This window comes from Hemitrygon akajei, unplaced genomic scaffold, assembly GCF_048418815.1.
Source record: "Hemitrygon akajei unplaced genomic scaffold, sHemAka1.3 Scf000082, whole genome shotgun sequence".
Taxonomy (NCBI): Eukaryota; Metazoa; Chordata; class Chondrichthyes; order Myliobatiformes; family Dasyatidae; genus Hemitrygon; species Hemitrygon akajei.
In genome coordinates, this window is record NW_027331968.1 from 570,544 (window position 1) to 591,406 (window position 20,863).

The 20,863-nt window shown below is 39.1% G+C and overlaps 1 protein-coding gene across 5 annotated transcripts in view; it reads right to left on the reverse strand.

Annotated features, from left to right (window-relative positions):
- LOC140722643 (uncharacterized) overlaps positions 1–20,863 on the reverse strand; it is a 37,064-nt gene that overhangs the window by 7,511 nt on the left and 8,690 nt on the right. For 3 of the 5 annotated variants that reach the window (XM_073037358.1, XM_073037356.1, XM_073037354.1), the window contains one exon: positions 14,527–14,822. The exons of 1 other annotated variant lie outside the window; for it this stretch is intronic. The gene's annotated coding sequence lies outside the window, so the exon portion shown is untranslated. Of the gene's footprint in view, positions 1–14,526; positions 14,846–20,863 lie in introns of all 5 variants that reach the window. One more of the 5 variants, XM_073037357.1, reaches the window with a different exon arrangement.

Sequence of the window (20,863 nt, forward strand, 5' to 3'; positions counted from 1 at the left end):
GACGGTGGATATGCAATGGCAAGCACTTAAAGATCACATGGATGAACTACAACAATTGTTCATCCCAGTTTGGCAAAAGAATAAACCAGGGAAGGTAGTGCACCCGTGGCTGACAAGGGAAATTAGGGATAGTATCAAGTCCAAAGAAGAAACATATAAATTAGCAAAAAAAAAAAGCGGCACACCTGAGGACTGGGAGAAATTCAGAGACCAGCACAGGAGGACAAAGGGCTTAATTAGGAAAGGGAAAAAAGATTATGAGAGAAAGCTGGCAGGGAACATAAAAACTGACTGTAAAAGCTTTTACAGATATGTGAATAGAAAAAGATTGGTTAAGACAAATGTACGTCCTTTACAGTCAGAAACAGGTGAATTGATCATAGGGAACAAAGACATGGCAGACCAACTGAATAACTGCTTTGGTTCTGTCTTCACTAAGGAGGACATAAATATTCCTCCGGAAATAGTAAGGGACGGAGGGTCTCGTGAGATGGAGGAATTGAGGTAAATACATGTTAGTAGGGAAGTGGTGTTAGGTAAATTGAAGGGACTAAAGGCAGATAAATCCACAGGGCCAGATAGTCTGCATCCCAGAGTAGCCCAAAAATAGTGGATGCATTAGTGATAATTTTTCAAAACTCCTTAGATTCTGTATTGGTTCCTGAGGATTGGAGGGTGGCTAATGTAACCCCACTTTTTAAAAAAGGAGGGAGAGAGAAACTGGGGTATTATAGACCGGTTAGTCTGATGTCAGTGGTGGGGAAAATGCTGGAGTCGGTTATCAAAGATGTGATAACAGCACATTTGGAAAGAGGTGAAATCATCGGACAAAGTTAGCATGGATTTGTGAAAGGAAAGACTTGTCTGACGAATCTGTTACGTACCCGTGACACATGACAGTGGTACCCTTGTCACGTGACTGGGGTTGAAGTTATACTGGACTTGAGGTAATGGTCTTGTGATGGTGGAGTGACGTCATTTTCCCGCCAGTAGAGGTCATGTGGCAGGTTTTTTTTACAGGGTATAAAAGGAAGACCCACCCTGTCAGGTGGGGCAGTTCGTGGCTAGATTTGCCAAAATGACTTCATGTCACTGCGTGATTTAATGTGATGACGCAGTTTAGTTGAAAAATGAAGTTTTATCTAATGCCTAAAGTTTAAAAGGTCATTGCCAGCGGTTTCTTTGCTGGTGGAGAGTGAAGATAAGAATTTGGAAGATAAAGATCGAGGAGAATCGATTTTCGACGGTGGAAAGTTCGACCTTGTGTGATCCTCATTCGGAAGGATTTCGTTGACTGTTCTCGTGTTAATCTCCGCTGGGATAGCAGGAGATTGAGAATAGTGTGGAAGGAAGGTCAGTGCCTTTAAGCCGTTATATTTCATAAAATTCTTCGTGGGAAAGTTCGACGCCGGGGAATCGAAGGACAACGACGTGGAAGAGAATTTAAATCACCTTAAAAAGTCTCTCCTTTTAAATGGACTGTGAGCTTTTGAACTTTCGGCATACCGCTTTAAAGAACTGTTTTTTTTCAATACCGCTTTAAGAACTGTTTGAACTGCAACGCTATTAAGAACTGTGAATCTGCCGCACAGCAGCTGAATTCCGGTTAAGCTAATGTTTGTTTACTTTTGGGGGGTTTGTTTTCAGTGTTTAATAAACGTGTTATTTGTTATAAAAACCCTTGCCTAACTCATATATATTTATTGTTGCCTGAATACGTAACATAAATATGGGGGCTGCGTCCGGGTTTGGATCGTTTGAGTTTAAATGCTTGTTAACTTTTGAATCGGTGTTTTGGTAACGGGGAATGCTCGATTCTTTTGTTTGATTGGCTTGTGAGTGGTATTCGGCAACAATGAATATTGATGAGTTTCTGGATTCGCCCGACGCGGATTTGTTAGCGAAGGCGAAACAAACTGAAGTATCTGAGATTGCTAATAGATTGCAACTTAAAGGTATTTTGAAGACTACATCAAAGGCTGTAATACAGAGAAAAATCGCATCACACTTTGTGGCTTCGGGTGATTTTGATGAATCGATTTTAGAATCGTTTCCAATAAGTAATCTGGAGATACAGTTGCAAATTGAACAAATGAAGTTGGATCAAAGTAAAGCAGAATTGGAGCCTTGGAAATTGGAGCAATTGGAAGCTGAACAGAAAGAGAGAGAGTTTGAATATGCAATGGCGAATTTAAGGTCTGGGAATCAGTCTTCTGATTCTAAAAAACCGTTTGTTGCTAGCCAAGAAATTAAATTGGTCCCTCCGTTTAGTGAAACAGAAGTGGAAAGATATTTTCAACATTTTGAAACTATTGCTCGGATATCAGACTGGCCGAAAGATAAATGGTCAGTGTGGTTACAGAGTGTAATTAAAGTCAAAGCACAACAATTTAAACAGCTTTAACTGCTGCGCAAGCATTAGATTATGATATTGTGAAAACGAATATTCTCAAAGCATACGAATTAGTCCCAGAAGATTATAGGGAAAGATTCAGGAGTTTGAAAAAGTCTGTGGAAAAGACTTATGTGGAATTTGCCTGATAAAGCTATGTATTTTGAGAGATGGGTTTCTTCTAAAAATGTAAATGGGGACTATGATACATTGAGAGAGCTGATTTTAATGGAGGAATTTAAAAGAAGCATTCCTGTTGAAGTAAGGACCTAGTTAAATGAGAGGGATACGGATAAATTGCAGGACTGTGCTAGATTAGCTGATGAGTATGTTTTAATCCATAAGAATAAATTTCCTCAGGGTAGAATTTTTAAGAGGAAAAATAATATGGAGACTCAAGGTAAATCAGAAATTAAATCAGAGGTTAATGAGAGAGGTAAGGAGGAAGGAAAACCTGTGAAGGAAAGACAGTTTGGTCTTATTTGTAACTATTGTAAGAAGCTTGGCCATGTAATAGCTAACTGTTTCAAATTGAAAAAGAAAGAGAAGGAAGCAGTTCCAGATGCTTGTGTGCAACATACTGAAGCACCTGTAAAGTTACAGGGTTTCGTAAACACAAATGAGGATTTGTTAGAGTCTGACCAAGTTAGAAAGGGATATGATCATTTTATAACTGAAGGGCTTGTATCCTTGAAAGAGGGATCTACTCTGGTGCCAATAAAAATCCTTAGGGATACTGGAGCTTCTCAATCACTGATGTTAGACAATGTGTTGAAGTTTAATGAAGAGAGTGATACTGGTGAGGTGAATTACATAAGAGGTGTTGGAAGTGATTTTATGCCTGTACATTTACATAAAGTAAATTTAAAGTCAGGGCTAGTTACAGGATTTGTTAAAGTAGGATTACAGCATAGCTTTCCCGTGAAGGGTATTTCTTTCTTGTTAGGTAATGACTTGGCAGGTGGACAAGTTTTTCCTGAAGTACATTTGACAATGGAGTCAGAGGAACCAGAGATGAATTCTAACACAGATTCTTCCTGTGTTGTGACTAGAGCTATGGCTAAAAAAAGTTGATGTGCAGAATGAGGTTGTTACTCATGACTGTTCAACTCAGGATTCGAGTTTTGAGGATATAACCATATAACAATCACAGCACGGAAACAGGCCATTCCGGCCCTCCTAGTCCGTGCCGAACTCTTAATCTCACCTAGTCCCACCTACCCGCACTCAGCCCATAACCCTCCACTCCTTTCCTGTCCATATACCTATCCAATTTTACCTTAAATGACACAACTGAACTGGCCTCTACTACTTCTACAGGAAGCTCATTCCACACAGCTATCACTCTCTGAGTAAAGAAATACCCCCTCGTGTTTCCCTTAAACTTTTGCCCCCTAACTCTCAAATCATGTCCTCTCGTTTGAATCTCCCCTACTCTCAATGGAAACAGCCTATTCACGTCAACTCTATCTATCCCTCTCAACATTTTAAATACCTCGATCAAATCCCCCCTCAACCTTCTACGCTCCAATGAATAGAGACCTAACTTGTTCAACCTTTCTCTGTAACTTAAGTGCTGAAACCCAGGTAACATCCTAGTAAATCGTCTCTGCACTCTCTCTAATTTATTGATATCTTTCCTATAATTCGGTGACCAGAACTGTACGCAATACAGGATGTGTCAGAGACTTTCTTACCTTCGTTGTTTGAACAAGATTCTGGGAGTAAGTCTGACTATGAAGATTTATCTCTGTCTCGGAAGGAGATGATAGCAGAGCAGAATAGAGATCCTGAGATTATAAAATTAAGGGAACAAGCTTTACTAGGTAGTGAAATTGAGAAGGTGTCAGTAGGATATTACTTGGAAAAAGGAGTGTTGATGAGGAAGTGGAGGTCGCCTACAATTCCTGCAAGTGAGGAATGGAATGTTGTTTATCAGGTGGTTGTTCCTAAAGTTTATCGGAATGAGATTTTGACTTTAGCTCATAGTGTGCCTTTAGGTGGACATCAAGGGGTAAGGAAAACTGTGGACAAGATTTTAAAGCATTTTTACTGGCCTGGTCTAAGAAAAGATGTTGCGATGTTTTGTAAGACGTGCCATACTTGTCAAATTGTGGGTAAACCAAATCAGGTTACACCAGTAGCTCCATTACAACCTATTCCAGCATTCGGTGAACCGTTTTCTAAAGTTAGTGTAGATTGTGTTGGTCCATTACCAAAGACAAAAACTGGTTATCAGTATTTGTTGATTATCATGTGTACTTCGTCTAGGTTTCCAGAGGCAGTACCACTTAGGAATATAAAAGCTAAAACTGTGACGAAGGCTCTTATAAAATTCTTTACTTATTTTGGATTGCCTAAGGAAATACAAACTGATCAAGGCAGTAATTTTATGTCTCGATTGTTTCAACAGATAGTTTATAAATTGGGAGCTAAGCAAATCACTTCATCTGCATACCATCCAGAATCGCAAGGTGCCTTGGAGAGGTTTCATTTTACCCTCAAGAATATGATTAGGACATATTGTGTGGAAAATGAAAGTGACTGGGATGAGAGTATAAACTTACTTTTATTTGCAGTAAGGGAATCGGTACAGGAATCTTTAGGTTTTAGTCCATTTGAACTTGTGTTTGGGCATAGAGTTAGAGGACCTTTAGCTTTATTGAAAGAACAGTGGATTAGTAAGGAGGTACACACTAATTTGTTGGACTATGTTTTGAAATTTAAGGACAGGTTACATAAAGCTTGTAGCTTAGCCAAGGAAATTTTAAAGTTGGCTCAGGAGAAAATGAAAACTTGGTATGATAAAGAAGCTAGGATGAGGATGTTTAAGCCTGGAGATAAGGTGTTGGTTCTTTTCCCAGTGCAGACAAATCCTTTACAAGCTAGATTTCATGGTCCTTATGAAATTGTGTCTAGAATCAATGATGTGGATTACGTAATAAAAACTCCAGATCGTAGAAGGTCAACACAACTTTGCCACATAAATATGATTAAACCATATTTTGGGAAACAATCTGATACTGTGACTGTTGTGGTTAGTGAGAATGAGTTTGATTTAACTGGGAACATGATAGATGTTTCATCTGACTTTCATTCTAAATCTAACATTGTTTCTGTTAGGTTACCTAATTCGACCATTCTGGAAAATATGGATGAGAAATTAGCACATTTACAGCTAGAGCAGAAACATCAGATGAAGGAATTGATTTTTAAGTATAAGGATTTGTTTCCAGATGTTCCGAGAAGGACTACTATAGCTTCACATGATGTAGATGTTGGAGATGCCAAACCTATTAAACAACATCCATATAGGATGAACATGGAAAAATGTGAACTTGCTGAGAAAGAAATTGAATACATGTTAGAGAATGATATTATTAGACATTCTAACTCGAATTGGAGTTCGCCATGTGTTATGGTGCCAAAACCTGATGGTAGTATTAGGTTTTGTATGGACTATAGGAAGGTGAATGCTGTAACGAAAACAGATGCATATCCAATTCCTAGAGTAGATGATTGTGTAGATAAGGTTGGAAAAGCAAAGTTCCTTACAAAGATTGATTTATTGAAAGGGTATTGGTGTGTTCCATTAACGGACAGAGGTAGAGAGATTTCTGCATTTGTAACTCCATCTGGGTTATATGAGTATAATGTTCTTCCATTTGGGATGAAGAATGCCCCAGGTACTTTCCAGAGGATGATTAATTCTGTGATTCAGGGATTGAAAGATACTGAGGCTTATATTGATGATTTAGTGACAGGAAATGATACTTGGGAAGCACACAAAATTGCGGTGGAGAAATTGTTTGAAAAGCTTTCAAAAGCTAACTTGACTATTAATTTAGCCAAGAGTGAATTTGGACATGCCACTGTGACTTACCTTGGTTATGTTGTAGGTCAAGGTAAGGTAGCTCCTGTTCAGGCAAAAGTTCAGGCAATTTTAGAGATTCCCACTCCGATGGGAAAAAAAAACTCTCAGAAGATTTTTGGGAATGGTAGGATATTATTGAAAATTTTGTAAGAATTTTGCTAATGTTGCCCTTCCATTAACTAACCTTCTGCAGAAGAATGTGAAGTTTGTGTGGACAGTGCCTTGTCAGGAAGCATTTGAAAAATTGAAAACAATGATATGTCAACAACCTGTGCTTAAGGCACCTGACTTTGGAAAACCTTTTTCATTAGCTGTAGATGCTACTGATGAGGCTGTGGGAGCAGTATTGATGCAAAGGAATGAGGGTGATGAGGTTGATCATCCAGTAGCATACTTTTCTAAGAAATTTAATAAGCATCAAAGATACTATTCAACAATAGAGAAAGAATTGTTATCTCTTGTTTTAGCCTTGTAATATTTTGAGGTATATGTTGGTACAACTCAAAAACCACTTATTGTTTACACTGATCATAATCCGTTAGTTTTTCTAAGTAAGATGAAAAACAAAAACAGAAGATTATTAATTTGGGGTTTGATGTTACAAGAGTACAATATTGTGATAACTCACGTTAAAGGTAAAGATAATGTGGTTGCTGATTGTCTATCTCGATGTTGAATGTACAATGTAATTTTTTTTTGGAGTGGTTTTTTTAATTGTAACACTCCTACTGTATTGTATATTGTGTATGTTATATAATTTATACATTTGTTTTTCTTGTAAGTAATTGTTAAAATTTTTGTTCTTGTAAGACCAAAAATGTTTTTTTTGGAGGGAGGTGTTATGTACCCGTGACACGTGACAGTGGTACCCTTGTCACGTGACTGGGGTTGAAGTTATACTGGACTTGAGGTAATGGTCTTGTGATGGTGGAGTGATGTCATTTTCCCGCCAGTAGAGGTCACGTGGCAGGTTTTTTTTACAGGGTATAAAAGGAAGACCCACCCTGTCAGGTGGGGCAGTTCGTGGCTAGATTTGCCAAGATGACTTCATGTCACTGCGTGATTTAATGTGATGACACAGTTTAGTTGAAAAATGAAGTTTTATCTAATGCCTAAAAGTTTAAAATGTCATTGCCAGCGGTTTCTTTGCTGGTGGAGAGTGAAGATAAGAATTTGGAAGATAAAGATCGAGGAGAATCGATTTTCGACGGTGGAAAGTTCGACCTTGTGTGATCCTCATTCGGAAGGATTTCTTTGACTGTTTTCGTGTTAATCTCCGCTGGGATAGCAGGAGATTGAGAATAGTGTGGAAGGAAGGTCAGTGCCTTTAAGCCGTTATATTTCATAAAATTCTTCGTGGGAAAGTTCGACGCCGGGGATAGAAGGACAACGATGTGGAAGAGAATTTAAATCGCCTTAAAAAGTCTCTCCTTTTAAATGGACTGTGAGCTTTTGAACTTTCGGCATACCGCTTTAAAGAACTGTTTTTTTTTCCAATACCGCTTTAAGAACTGTTTGAACTGCAATGCTATTAAGAACTGTGAATCTGCCGCACAGCAGCTGAATTCCGGTTAAGCTAATGTTTGTTTACTTTTGGGGGGTTTGTTTTCAGTGTTTAATAAACGTGTTATTTGTTATAAAAACCCTTGCCTAACTCATATATATTTATTGTTGCCTGAATACATAACAAATCTTATAGAATTTTTTGAAGATGTAACTAGTAGAGTGGATAGGGAGAGCCAGTAGATGTGGTATATTTAGATTTTCAAAAGGCTATTGACAAGGTCCCACACAGGAGATTAGTGTGTAAACTTAAAGCACATGGTATTCGGGGTATGGTATTGATGTGGATAGAGAATTGGTTGGCAGACAGGAAGCAAAGAGTGGGAGTAAACGGGACCTTTTCAGAATGGCAGGCAGTGACTCGTAGGGTACCGCAAGGCTCAGTGCTGGGACATCAGTTGTTTACAATATATATTAATGATTTAGATGAGGAGATATATGACAGAAGAAAAACAAAGACAACTTGTTAATAAAAAACTACAATATAATACACTCCAGACATATCGTACAGAAAAAGTAATTATGAGAACTAAACAGAAATATTACAAATTAGGTGAAAGATCACATAAAATTCTGGCTTGGCAGTTGAAAACAGAAGAGGCTTCTAAAACAATAAATGCAATTAGAACAAGTGTAAATAAGATTACTTATAAACCTTTAGAAATTAATGAAACTTTAAAAAAATTTTATACTGAACTATATCAATCAGAATCACAAAATAAGATTGCTGAGATAGATAAATTTTTATCACAAATAACCCTTCCAAAATTAAATTTGGAAGAACAGAAAGGATTAGATAGGCCCTTTATATTAAAAGAGGTTGAAGAAGCTTTAGGATCACTTCAGAGTAATAAATCCCCAGGAGAAGATGGTTTTCCTCCTGAATTTTATAAAAAATTTAAAGATTTATTAATTCCTCCTTTTATGGAATTAATATACCAAGTGGAAAGAATGCATAAACTCCCACAATCTTTTTTAACAGCGATCATAACTGTACTGCCAAAAAAAGATAGGGATCCTTTAAAACCAACATCATATAGGCCTATTTCTTTGTTGAATGCAGAATATAAAATAATCGCAAAAATTTTATCTAATAGAATATCTAAATATTTACCAAAATTAATACATATGGATCAAACAGGTTTTATTAAAAACAGACAATCAATGGATAATATAACCCGGTTACTTAGTATAATTCATTTGGCACAAAAAAGAGAGGAAATGAGTGTGGCAGTTGCTTTGGATGCAGAAAAAGCATTTGATAGATTGGAATGGGATTTTTTATTTAAGGTATTGGAAAAATATGAGTTAGAAAAATCTTTTATACAATGGATTAAAACCTTAAATACTAATCCTCAAGCTAAAGTAGCTACAAATGGTCAGATTTCAACACCATTTTGCTTAACGAGGTCAACTAGAGGAGGCTGCCCATTATCACCTGCTTTATTTGTATTGGCAATAGAACCATTAGCTGAAATAATTAGAACAGATTCAGACATTGGGGGCTTTAGAGTTAATCAAGAAGAATATAAGATTAATTTATTTGCTGATGATGTTTTGATTTATTTAACAAACCCATTGCAATCTTTGCAAAGATTATCGTTTAGAGTGAAAGAATATGGGAAAGTATCAGGGTATAAAGTACATAAGAGATAGGAGCAGGAGTAGGCCAATCGGCCCCTCAAGCCTGCTCCGCCATTCAACAAGATCATGGCTGATCCAATCTTAACTCTAGTTTTCACCGAATCCCACAAGGCAACAGTACCAACCAACAGGGCACCATGCCGCCCATTTTATTTTATTATTCATCCCGCCCAAACCCATGTGATCACCCGGGGGAAAAAAAATCAAGTTGCCAATTGAGGAGAAAAAATCTGGAAAATTCCTCTTCGACCCATCCAGGCTATCGAAAACTGGTCCAGGAGATCACATGGCTGATCTAAACCTAGCCTCATGTCCACTTACCTGCTCGCTCACCATATCCCCTAATGCCATTTTTATCCAGGAAAATGTCTATCTCCGTTTTGAATTTATTGAGTGTAGTAGCTTCCACAGCTCTCTGGGGCAGTAAATTCCACAGCCCCACTACCCTCTGAGTGAAGAAATTTCTCCGCATCTCAGTCCTGGAACGGCATCCCCTTATTTTAAGATTATGCCCCCTAGTCCTAGTTTCACCCATCAATGGGAACATTCTCCCCGCATCCACCCGATCAAGCCCCTTCACAATCTTATATGTTTCAATAAGATCGCCTCTCATTCTTCGGAACTCCAATGAGTAGAGTCCCAATCTACTTAACCTCTCATCATTCATCAACCCACCCATCCCCGGAATTAACCTAGTGAACCTTCTCTGCACTGCCTCGAGAGCCAGTATGTCCTTTCTTAAATATGGACACCAGAACTGCACGCAGTACTCCAGGTGTGGTCTCACCAATACCCGGTACAACTGCAGTAAGACCTCCCTGTTCTTATTCTCCATCCCCCTAGCAATAAAAGCCAGCATTCCATTGGCCTTATTGACCACCTGCTGCACTTGCATACTAACTTTTTGTGTTTCCTGCACCAGGACCCCCAGATCCCTTTGCACAGAAGCACTTTCCAGTTTCTCTCCATTTAGATAACAACTTGCTCTATTATTTTTCCTGCCAAAGTGCAAGACCTCACACTTGTCAGTATTATATTTCATCTGCAAAATGTCTGCCCAATCACTCAGCCTATCTATGTCCCCCTGCAGGGTTTCAATGTCCTCCGCACTCATTACACTCCCTCCCATCTTTGTGTCATCAGCAAACTTCGATACGTTGCAATTAGTCCCTTTCTCCAAATCATTAACATAGATTGTAAAGAGTTGGGGTCCCAACACCGACCCCTGCGGAACACCACTAGTCACCAACTGCCAGTCTGAGAATAAACCATTTATCCCAACTCTCTGTTTTCTGTTAGAAAGCCAATCCTCCACCCATGCCAGAATATTATCCCCAATCCCATGATTTTTTTTACTTTAAGTAATAATCTTTGGTGTGGCACCTTGTCAAATGCCCTTTGGAAGTCCAAATACACCACATCCACTGGTTCCCTTTTATCTACCCTGTGCTGCCTTTATGGCAGTTATTTAGTTTATAATATTTTCGCTTAGTAATTTGTTAGCATTTTTTTAGTTAAAGTTAAGATTGTTTAAATCAATTTATTTGTAATACATCACGGCTGCGATGACGTCACATCCGGGTTCGCCGCGTCTTGTGGGAAATCACCGGTTTGAGATACACGCAAGGGTGGGGGTCACTCATATGTGCCACCATAGCGCCAGCTAGCTTTTCTCTATGCACCAAAGACACAGTGAAAGCAACGTTGTAAGTAATTAGATAATCGATATGTTGAGTTAAAATGCTAACGCCGATTCTGTTAAAAGTAACGACGGTCGGTAAGGTTTATGTTTTCGTCAGTTAAAGAGTCGGGATAGTTTGTATTGAAGTGTATCTAAAGCAGTCAATGGAGCAGCTAGATTCTGACTGTATGCTGCACTTTAATGTAATGTAGTTATTGTAGTTTTACCTTTGCAAGTATTCACAATGTAAATGTGATATTTAGAAGGAAACAAACACTGTACCAATCTTGTATTGTTTTTCAACAGTTTTCACCATACGTTAATGTGAAGAGTGAACAGTAAATGGTTAATCTTACTGCGGCCTTGTTTGCATTAATTCTGGTTTATCTCGACGTTTACCTCGGCGTTACGTCACACCCGAGCGAGAACGTTACATACCCTTTATGTTATGTCCTCAAAGAACTCCAACAAATTTGTCAAACATGACTTCCCTTTTGTAAAGCCATGCTGACTTTGTCCTATTAAGCTATGTTTATCCAAATGCCCTGTTACTGTTTCCTTAATTATCGATTCCAACATTTTGCCAACCACAGATGTTAGGCTAACTGGCCTATAATTCCCAGACTTCTGTCTATTGCCCTTTTTAAATAAAGGAGTTACATTAGCATTTTTCCAATCTGCCAGGCCATTGCCGAGTCCAGCGAGTTTTGAAAAATTATCACTAATGCATCCACAATCCCGACCACCACTTCCCTTAAGACCCTAGGATGCAAGCCATTTGGTCCAGGGGATTTATCCACCTTCAGTCCCATTAATTTATCAAGTACCATTTCCTTGGAGATTTGAATCGTAGTTAGCTTCTCTCCCCCTCGAGCCCCCTGTTTATCGAGTGTTGGGATAATTTGAGTGTCCTCTACTGTAAAAACTGATACAAAATATTTGTTCAGCGTTTCCGCCATCTCCATGTCCCTACCATTAATTTCCCGGTCTCATCTTCTAGGGGACCAACATTTACTTTAGCCACCGTGTTTCTTTTTATGTAACTATAAAAACTCTTACTATCTGCTTTTATGTTTATCTCCAATTTACTTTCATAATCTATCTTCCCCTTCTTAATCAATCTTTTTGTTATTTGCTGCTGATCTTTAAAAGCTTCTCGATCTTCAATCTTCCCACTAGATTTAGCTACCTTATATAACTTTCTTTTTAGTCGTATACTTTGCTTTATTTCTTTACTTAGCCACGGATAACTATTTTTTCTTTTACACACTTTTTTCTTCAGTGGAATATATTTTTCTTGATAGTTGTAAAATAACTCCTTAAATATACACCACTGATCAAGTACCGATCTACCCTTTAATCTATTTTCCCAATCCATCTTAAGCAATTCCGCTCTCATACCATCATTGTCTCCTTTATTTAAGCTCAGTACGCTTGTTTGAGATCCAAACCTCTCATCCTCTAATTGAATATGGAATTCGACCATGCTATGGTCACTCATTCCATGAGGATCCTTTACTAGGACGTTTTTTTATTAGTCCTGTCTCATTACACAGGACCAGATCTAAGACTGCTTGCCCCCTTGTCGGCTCAGTAATGTATTGTTCAAGGAACCCATCCCGAATACACTCAATAAACTCTTCTTCAAGGCTGCTGTGTCCCACTTGATTAGTCCAGTCAATATGAAAGATAAAATCCCCCATAATTATAGCTGTTCCCTTATTACAAGCCCCAACTATTTCCTGATTTATGCTCCGACCAACTGAGTTACAGCTGTTTGGAGGCCTATAGACTACTCCCACCACTGCTCTTTTCCCTTTACTATTTCTTATTTCTACCCAAATTGTTTCGTTATCCTGATCCTTTGAGCCAATATCATTTCGCTTTATTGCAGTGATTTCTTGCTTTATTAACATAGCCACCCCACCTCCTTTTCCTTCTTGCCTGTCTCTCCTAATTGTCAAATACCGTTGTATGTTTAATTCCCAGTCCTGGTCACCCTGCAGCCATGTTTCCGTAATTGCCACAATATCATAACCATACATAATTATTTGTACTGCCAACTCATCAATCATTCAAATAAAGGACTTTCAAATATGTTTGACACTTATTTCCTACCTTTTCCTTTTGTACAACTTTACGCTTATCTCCGTACATTCTTTCCCCTCCTGACACACTCTGTCTTTTTATTCCTCCACTTTTACCTACATCTATTACCTTCTCCTTTGTCTTTTTAATTATTTGCTCTCTAGAATCCTCCCCCCCCCCCCCCCACTAGTTAGTTTAAAGACCTCTCTGCAGCCCTAGTTATATGATTCACCAGGACACTAATCCCAGCCTGGTTCAGGTGAAGCCCGTCCCTCCGGAACAGTTCTCTCCTGTCCCAGTACTGGTGCCAGTGTCCCAAGAAGCAAAACCCACTTCTCCCACACCAGTCTTTGAGCCATGCATTTAACTCCCTAATTTTATTTAACCTAGCCAAATTTGCTCGTGGCTCAGGTAATAATCCAGAGATTATTACCCCTGAGGTTCTGTTTTTTAATTTGACCCCTAGCTGCTCATATTCCTGTAACAGAACCTTCTTCCTTGTCCTATCTATGTCATTGGTACCGATGTGTATTAAGACAACTGGATCCTCCCCCTCCCACTGCAAGTTTCTCTCCAGCCCAGAAGAGATGTCCTTAACCCTGGCACCAGGCTGGCAACATAGCCTTCGGGACTCTCGCTCTCGGTTGCAGAGAACCCTATCTATCCCCCTGACGATACTGTCCCCTATTACTACCACATTTCTATTGACTCCCCCCTCTGGAATGGCCCCCCACTCCATGGTGCTATGGGCAGGTTGCTCATCCTCCCCACAGTCCCCGCTCCTGCCCTCACAGGGAGTTAAAGCCTCGAATCTGTTGGACAAGAGCAAGGCCTGCATCTCTTCCAGCCCTACATCCTGGATTCCCCTACTTGCCTCACTCATAGCCACACCATCCTGTGCTTGACTGCAATCTACATTAGTTAATCTATTAGGTGTGGCTATCTCCTGGTACACAGAGTCCAGGTAACTCTCCCCCTCCCTGATGTGTCGCAGTGTCTGAAGCTCGGACTGCAGCTCATCAATATGAAGCTGGATTTCCTCGAGCAACAAACACTTGCTGCAAATGTAGTCGCCGTGTCCCTCAATGGGGTCCACCGGTTCCCACATCTCGCAACAGTAACACATCACCTGCTCCATGCTATATAGTTAATTTAATGTACTAGTATTAGTTATGCAAGAACCCTTTGCCCCAATACAGCTAACTATCACACTATTTAACAATACTTTTAAAGTCATAAGTGTAAAAGGAAGCACTTACTTAAAGGTAAGTTACCAATACTTACCAAGCAACTAGCTGTGAGAGCTCTGCAGCTCCGGTCTTCCTCGCCTCGCCCGGTTCTGCCGAAGCCCGTTGAGCCAAAGCCCTTAGGCCTCCACTCTACTCCCGGCTCACTCCACTGCCCGCAACGACGCTGCCCGCTGTATCGGGCTATGTTCCTTTTAAATCTCCCGCACTTCACTGCCCGACGTCACACGCCTGCACAGTCCCGCCTCTCTCAACTCAGATGAAAACCGGTAAAATTCAAAATGGCTTCCACCTCACTCTTGCTCCGATTCTCAGAAGTCCTTCTCCGAAAATCTGAAAGGAGTGAAATTTTACCCCTTACCAAAGGAAATTATAATCAATGTCGATTAGTAACTCAATTTCGATGGTCAATAAACGGGATAAAATATTTAGGTATTAGAGTTGATAATAATGTAAAAAATTTATATAAACAAAATTATTTGCCATTATTAAAAAAAAGAGGATCTTGATAAATGGATGATGTTACCAATAACATTAATAGGTAGAGTTAATGCTGTAAAAATGAATATATTTCCTAGATTGCAATATTTATTTCAAACTTTACCAATACAATTACCTCAGAAGTTTTTTCAAGAACTGAATAAATATGTAAGGAAATTTCTTTGGAAAGGAAAGATGTCAAGAATATCATTGGAAAAATTGACATGTAAATTTGATTTAGGAGGGTTACAACTTCCAAATTTTAAGAATTATTATAAAGCAAATCAACTTAGATTTATTGCGTCTTTTTTTGATGAAGAAAAACCGGCATGGATTAGAATAGAATTAGATAAGATAGGAGAAAATATACCAGAAGATTATATATGTAAATGGGAATCTAAATAGATACGGGAAAAAAAGAATCTCCTATATTAAGACACTTGATTGATTTATGGAATAAGGTAACTATGGACGATGAGATAAAGAAATCTTTATTAGCAAAAAGAACTTTAATTCAAAATAGGCTTATTCCTTTTAGAATAGATAATAAACTTTTACATAATTGGTTCCAAAAGGGGATTAAATATATAGGTGATTGTTTTGAAGGAGGTATATTGATGTCGTTTGATCAATTAAAAAATAGATATAAAATATCAAATAACACTCTGTTCTGTTATTTTCAATTAAAGGCTTATTTACGAGAAAAGCTGGGTCAAACAACGTTGATGCCAAAATCTAGTGAAATAGAAATATTAATTCGAAAAGGTAAAATTAAAAAATTTACATCTTGTATGTATAATTTGATTCAAAAACAGACAATTAAATCAGGAATTCATAAATCAAGACAAAAATCGGAATTTGATTTGAATGTTAAAATTGATGGAAAAAACTGGTCAAGATTATGTTCTGATAGTATGAGAAATACAATAAATGTTCGACTTAGATTAATACAATATAATTTTTTACATCAATTATATATAACACCACAGAAAATAAATAGGTTAAATTCAAATATGTCTGACCAATATTTTCGATGTAATCAAGAAATTGGTACTTTTTTACATTCTACTTGGTCTTGTTTTAAAATTCAACCATTTTGGATAAATCTAAGACTTTTATTGGAACAAATTACTGGAGTACAACTCCCACATAGTCCAGTATTATTTTTATTAGGAGACATTGAAGGGACAATACCGAAACTTAAATTGAATAAGTATCAGAAAAAATTTATAAAAATTGCATTGGCAGTAGCCAAAAAAGTTATCGCAGTTACTTGGAAATCTGATTTATATTTAACTATGGATTGTTGAATTAATGAAATACATAGTTGTATTCCACTTGAAAAAATTACATACAATCTAAGAAATGAATATGATATATTTTTGAAAATTTGGCTCCCATACCTACAAAAGATAGGATTAAATATATAGGTCCTTTGAAGATAAAATTATAAAGTAATTGGGGAAAGTAAAAATAAATATTAAAATTATTTTGAACTCCATGGAGCATGTGGGGATCCTCCGATATCCAGGCAAACTTTCTCTTTTTTCTCTCTCTCTTTAGATAAGGTTTAAGGGGGGAGGGGGGAGGGTTAATATTATTTTTCTCACTATTTATCATCACATTTATTCTTTGTAATTTTCTAAAAATTAATAAATAAATATTTTTTTAAAAGAAGCATTTGAAAAATTGAAAACTATGATATGTCAACAGCCTGTGCTAAAGGCACCTGACTTTGAAAAACCTTTTTCATTAGCTGTAGATGCTAGTGATGAGGCTGCAGGAGCAGTATTAATGCAAAGTAATGAGAGTGATGAGGTTGATCATCCAGTAGCTTACTTTTCTAAGAAATTTAATAAGCATCAAAGAAACCATTTGACAATAGAGAAGGAATTGTTATCTCGTTTTTTGGTTGAAAGGTGGAGTTTTAATTAATGCCTAAAGTTTAAAAGGTCATCGACAGCTTTATAATACTGCCATTTAAAAATCAGTGGAGAGTGAAGATCGGAGTTCGGGAGCTAAAAGATCAAGAAAAGTCGACTTCGACGGTGAAACAGGTTCAACCTTGTTTGATCCACATTCAGAAAGAATTCGTTGGCTGTCCCCATGTTAATCCCTGCGAAATATAGCAGAGAGGATTGGGCACAGTTTTATAAAGGAAAGGTCAGTGCCTTTAAGCCATTTCATTTTCATCTTCGTAAATTCTCCGGGAAAAGTATAGTTCGACTGGGTACCACAACAACACGACGTGAAAGAGAATTGAAATTGTCTAAAAAGTCTCTCCATTAATGGACTGTAAACATTTTGAACTTTTGCAGTACTACTTTGAAGAACTGTTTTTGCAACATCGTTTTAAGAACTGTTTAAGCTTTATTGCTTTAAGAACTGTTTATGCTGCCGCACAGCAGCTGATTTCCAGTTACGTTAGCGGTTTGTCTACTTTTGGGAGTTTGTTTTTCAGTGTTTAATAAATGCTTTATTTGTTATATAAAAAAATGATTTAGACCAGGGAATTAAATGCAGCATCTCCAAGTTTGCGGATGACACGAAGCTGGGCGACGGTGTTAGCTATGAGGAGGATGCTAAGAGGATGCAGGGTGACTTGGATAGGTTAGGTGAGTGGGCAAATTCATGGCAGATGCAATTTAATGTGGATAAATATGAGGATATCCATTTTGGTTGCAAGAACAGGAAAACAGATTATTATCTGAACGGTGGCCGATTAGGAAAAGGGGAGGTGCAACAAGACCTGGGTGTCATTGTACACCAGTCATTGAAGGGAGGCATGCAGGTACAGCAGGCGGTGAAAAAGGTAAATGGTATGTTGGCATTCATAGCAAAAGGATTTGAGTACAGGAGCAGGGAGGTTCTACTGCAGTTGTACAAGGCCTTGGTGAGACCGCACCTAGAGTATTGTGTGCAGTTTTGGTCCCCTAATCTGAGGAAAGTCATTCTTGCCAGAGAGGGAGTACAAAGAAGGTTCACCAGATTGATTCCTGGGATGACAGGACTTTCATATGAAGAAAGACTGGATCGACTAGGCTTATACTCACTGGAATTTTGAAGATTGATGGGGGATCTTATTGAAACAATTACAATTCTAAAGGGATTGGACAGACTAGATGCAGGAAGATTGTTTCCGATGTTGGAGAAGTCCAGAATGAGGGGTCACAGTTTAAGGTTAAAGGGGAAGACTTTTCGGACCGAGATGAGGAAAAACTTCTTCACACAGAGAGTGGAGAATCTGTGGAATTCTCTGCTACAGGAAACAGTTGAGGCCAGTTCATTGGCTATATTTGGATATGGCCCTTGTGGCTAAAGGGATTGGGGGTATGGAGAGAAAGCAGGTACAGGGTTCTGAGTTGGATGATCAGCCATGATCATACTGAATGGCGGTGCAGGCTCGAAGGGCCGAATGGCCTACTCCTGCACCTATTTTCTATGTTTCTATCCACTGTCAACCCTTTAAATATCATTTGCCAGTCTGTCTTAGCTAATTCACATCTCATATCTTCAAAGTTGCCCTTCTTTAAGTTCAGAACATTTGGTTCTGAATTAACTATGTCACTCTCCATCTTAATGAAGTATTCCACCATATTATGGTCTCTCTTACACAAGGGGCCTCACATGACAAGATTGCTAATTAACCCTTCCTCATTGCTCAATACCCAGTCTAGAATGGCCTGTTCTCTAGTTGGTTCCTCGACATGTTGGTTCAGAAAACCATCCCGCACACATTCTAAGAAATCCTCTTCCTCTGCACCCTTACCAATTTGTTTCACCCAATCTATATGTAGATTGAAGTCACACATTACAACTGCTCCTTCTTTTTTGCACGCATTTCTAATTTCCTGTTTAATGCCATCCCCAACTTCACTACTACTGTTAGGTGGCCTGTACACAAATCCCACCAGCGTTTTATGCCCCTTAGTGTTACGCAGCTCTACCCGTATCGATTCCACATCCTCCAGGCTAATGTCCTTCCTTTCTATTGCGTTAATCTCTTCTCTAACCAGCAACGCTTCCCCACCTTTTCTTTCCTGTCTATCCCTCCTGAATATTGAATATCCCTGGATGTTGAGCTCCTATCCTTGGTCACCCTGGAGCCATGTCTCTGTGATTCCAACTATATCATATTCATTAATAACTATCTGCACATTCAATTCATCCACCTTATTACGAATGTTCCTTGCATTGGCACACAAAGCCTTCAGGCTTGTTTTTACAACACTCTTAGCCCTTATACAATTATGTTGAAAAGTAGCCCTTTTTGATTTTTGCCCTGGATTTGACTGCCTGCCACTTTTACTTTTCACCTTACTACTTTTTGCTTCTACTCTCATTTTGCACCCCTCTGTCTCTCTGCACTTGTTCCTATCCCCCTGCCACATTAGTTTCAATCCTCCTGAACAACAGTAGCAAACGCTCCCCCTAGGATTAGGAGGAGGGACAGCCCTCAGTGATTCCTGTGTATGCACCCTGGAAGCCTCAAGAAATGATAATGATCATGAATCAGGCCCCAGATCGAAAAGAAAAACCAGCACAGTTTGCTCAGTGTGTCCACAGTACTACACAAAAGCTTAATGTGACTCTGCAAGATTTATTTGGTCTCTGCTGCATGATTCTCTCAGCTGATGAGGGGTGGAAATTGAAGGCAGAATTGAGATACAAAACCTATCAGCAGTCACAGGCGGGAAAACATAATGAGAATGAACAGATGGACCAGATCATTCAAGCTTTGGAAAGGGCTCTCCAGCAACCTGTAAACATCACTAAAGTACCTGAATGCAAACCTAAGCCTGGGGAATCGGGACCAGACTATTGAGAGCGATTTGTGGCCTGCTACAGCACCTTCGCAGGAGACCAAGCGAATCTGTCCCCCCCAGTTTAATGCCCTACTGCTCCAATGCTTACCAACTAAGTTAGCCAACATGATTAAAACAAATAATATGGATTGGACTGACAATGACCGAAATCAAATGCGACGAGCTTTGACATATCATTAGGACCCAACTTTCGAATCTCGATCAACCCTGAAGGGAACTAATATTAAAGCTGAATATGCTCAGCGGGAAGAAGGACGCGAGCGGGCTATATCTGAGGAACAAAAACGGGAGCAAAAACCTAGCACGGGACAGGTAGGGACAACAACCCGTTTAGAAACTGACAAGAAGATGCTTCCAACCATGAGTGCCAACCCTCAGGAAGAGCCCAATGTAATATTGCAAGTTGCTGGAAATCCAGTTCCGTTTATGATTGATATGAGGCAACCACAACCACTCTCAATCAGGAAATAGTATTGGAAAAGGGATTCCAGCTATCAGACATTATAATCACTCTGTCAGGGTTCGAAGGCACGGAACGTACGTATTCACGTACCCAGCTACTGCAGGTGGAATTCCAGGGGAGCCAGTGTGAGGTTTCATTTACAGTCACCACCAGATGGGGGGGGGGGTGTAATCTAGCAGGGAGAGACTTGCTCTGTCTGTTGGAAGTTGACATTCTTTGCACAGACAATGCTGTCACCCTTGACAGGTGAACAACCGACAGCTTCCCCAGTTTTCGACCCCCAAGTGGAGGGCACTTAATTTGGACTCCACTCCTTCTGCCAGCAGCCGACCCTCATGTGACTCTATGCTTTGACCCTACGGGGTGCGCCACTGAGGAAAGCCAATATTGTGCACCCCTCACCGGACAGAAATTCCCAGTCACAATGATTAGACAGGTTAAAGGAAGAGACAGTATTGCATTACTGGCCGAATTTCCGGATTTCCTTTGGCGACAGACAGAACTGGCGGTTCCCCATACCACTGTTAGTGTTTGCCCTGGGTTCAAGCCAAAGAGCCCAGGGTTCCTGGCCTACACCCTAACGAAACAAGCCTCCAGCACCGAGG